General features: G+C 58.9%; 1 pseudogene; it reads left to right on the top strand.

Moving 5' to 3' along the window:
* The first annotated feature begins 421 nt into the window (after positions 1-421).
* On the top strand, positions 422-2,186 carry LOC133909240 (E3 ubiquitin-protein ligase PUB23-like; annotated as a pseudogene).
* Positions 2,187-3,043: the final 857 nt, after the last annotated feature.

The raw sequence follows: 3,043 nt of genomic DNA, 5'->3' as shown, positions 1-3,043 counted from the left end.
CGCCACCCGCCTGCTGGCACGCTCGTATTCCCGTCAATCAATAGTGAAGAACGTGGTAGTAGTGGTAGGGCGGACGGGGTGTCCGTTACCGGGGCAAGATTAGAAACTGAATGAGATGAGAGAAAGTATAAAGATTGCTAGTTTATATATCTCAAATAATTTAAGTTTATATGTTAGATGTTTGAAGTGAGTAACAGATGAAGTAAACACGGATAAAACTATTTTTCATAACTATGTCTCTGTACTTATTAGATTTAACATTAAACCCGCGCTCAATAGGATTTTTACGCACGGACCTGTTGTCATCCTAGCTCTGACCCAACCGCGCGGGACGAGTAAACAAAACGCTCCGGGGCGTGTGAACGCCACCACCCAACGAAACGGAATCCCCGGCTGGCACCGCGACTTAATTTAACCCACGAGAACCGCCCGGGCTCCCTCCCCTTCCTCCTCTCCCCGTCGAAATTTCAAAAGTGTCAACTCTCACCGGATCACCGCCAGTCCACCCCCACCTTATAAAGTTTGCTTCCGCGGTTCCGCCTCACACCTGCTCATCAAACCGGCCCGGGGTAGCTAGGTAGCTAGCGCCTAGCGACGATGGCAAGCGCGCCCGCCGAGATGCCGTCCCACTTCATCTGCCCCATCTCGCTGCAGCTCATGCGCGACCCCGTCACGCTGCTCACCGGCATCTCCTACGAACGCGCCGCCATCTCGCGCTGGCTCGCCGCGCCCGGCGGCCGCACCTGCCCCGTCACGCGCATGCCGCTCGCGCTGGAGCCCCAGCTCACGCCCAACCACACCCTCCGCCGCCTCATCCACTCCTGGCTCGCGTCCCTCTCCCCTGGGGCTGCGGTCGACGAGGACGTGGTCGCGCTGCGGGGGCCCGCGTCCGGCTCCGAGATGGCGGCTCTCCTAACGGACGCCGCCGCGGCGCAGGTCGGCGCGCTCAAGAGGATGCAGGAGCTGGTGGCAGAGTGCGAGGACAACAGGGCGATTCTGGAGTCCCAAGACGGGGTGTTCGACATTCTTGCCCGCGTCGTGAGCAGCGCCGATGCGTGCTCGACGACGCGTGAGGAGGCGGTTGGGGTCCTCGCGTCGCTCCGGATTCCCGAGCCGGAGCTGGTCGGTGTCGTGGCCAGGCACGGCAACAACCTTGGGGAGGCACTCACGGCCGTGCTCCGCTCGTCGAACTTGAAGTCCCGGGAGAACGCCGCTCTGCTTGTGAGGTCTCTCTCCGACGCGGCCTGGCCGGTCTGGGTAATCGGGCTGAGCAAGGAGCTCCTCGCCGAGGTGGTCCGCGTGGTCCGCGACGGCATCTCCACGCGGGCTACCAAGGCGGCGCTCCACGCGCTAGCCGCGCTCTGCCCGTACGGCCGGACCCGCGTCAAGATCGTCGGCGCCGGCGCTGTGCCGGTGCTCGTGAGCCTCCTGCTCGACGACCCCGAGAGGCGCGTCTGCGAGCTCGCGCTCGCGGCGCTGGACCGGCTGTGCACGTGCGCCGAGGGGCGCGCCGAGCTGGTCGCGCACGCGGCGGGCCTGGCCGTCGTGGGCAAGAAGGTGCTGCGGGTGTCGGATGCTGCGAGCGAGCGGGCAGTGCGCGTGCTGCGGTCCGTGGCGCGGCACGCGGCGACGCCCGCCGTGCTGCAGGAGATGGCACAGGCCGGCGTCGTGGCGAAGCTGTGCCTGGCGCTGCGTTCGGAGCAGTGCGGGGTGAGGACCAAGGAGAAGGCGCACGAGGTGCTCAAGCTGCACTCAAGGGTGTGGAGGAGCTCGCCCAGCTTGTCTCCAAAGTTTTTTGGCGCTCTACCCTTCATGACAAGTTCATCGGGGACTCTCTCTTGTTGATTCATTCTTTTCTTAGCTTGATTCCTAGGGCATCAGATTGTGCCTGCTGAAGAGGAATGCATCCGTGCTGAGCTTTTGGTTTGGTTACCCAGTGGCCAGTTAGTTTAGGATGATGTAATCTTGGTCATTTGTTCAATTCAACGCACTGTGATTTGTGCAAAGATCTTAAGATGAAAAAGAATCCCTTAATCGCTGAACTCAGATTCAAGTACTAAATGAAGAAACGATGGTGCTGACTTGATGTCAAGAAAGAAAATTGCACAAACTCCACGGATCAGGGAGGAAATTTACAACTACAAGAACAGTATCGAACCCCAAGGCCCCAACCCTTCAGACAGACGACCCAGTTCTGGTATGAACAAAGGGGATCGATTTCCAATATGGAAAACGACCAGGGATAATAAGAATGGCAATGGCTCTGTCCTGTTGGGTTTCTCTAGAATAGACCCTATACGAAACCTAATTCTTTAAATTCAACCTAGCCTCAAAATCAATACCAGATACAAAACCACCTCACCACCAGCCCGATGGGGACCCGAAACCCGACCACGCTGTAGGCCACAAGATGACGGCAACCAACATCCATGGCAACAGTGCGGCAGCTAGCCAGAGTAAAAAATCAAACCACCACCTCGATGGCAACAGCTCAGTAGCTAGCCAGAGTACAGAATCGAGCCCACAACACATCTCAATGGCGATAAGGCCGGAGCATATCCACTTCAACGGTCACAGTACGAAGGCCGGCCGGAACACACTTGCTTCGATAGTCATGGCACGAAGGCCGGTCGGAGCATATCCACTTCAATAGCCACGACACGAAGGCAACTCTACAACGCAATGGCGGGAGACATCTCAACTCCGGCACAACAACTCGATGGCCGGCACCCTCCTCGGCCAATCTGACTGCAGCGTGCAGACCAAATCCGTCGGTGGATTTCCCTCTCCCACGCACAGAGCCTCGTTAGAGGTGTGGAGGGTGGGGCTAGCGGCAGTGGGGAGCTGGGGACGGGGGAGATGGTGGGGGAGGTGGAGACAGGAGGGGGCGGGAGCATGAGATGGGAGGGAGCTAGAGTGGGCACCAGCGACCAATGGCTCGCTGGCTCCAATGATGGCACCGACGACTGGTGGACAAGGACTACCGGGCGAGTGAGAGTCATGGGCTCATGGCTATGGGGGAACAAGAGTGATGAGGGATGGA

Source organism: Phragmites australis, chromosome 2 (assembly GCF_958298935.1).
Source record: "Phragmites australis chromosome 2, lpPhrAust1.1, whole genome shotgun sequence".
Taxonomy (NCBI): Eukaryota; Viridiplantae; Streptophyta; class Magnoliopsida; order Poales; family Poaceae; genus Phragmites; species Phragmites australis.
This window is presented reverse-complemented; position numbering and strand designations above follow the sequence as displayed.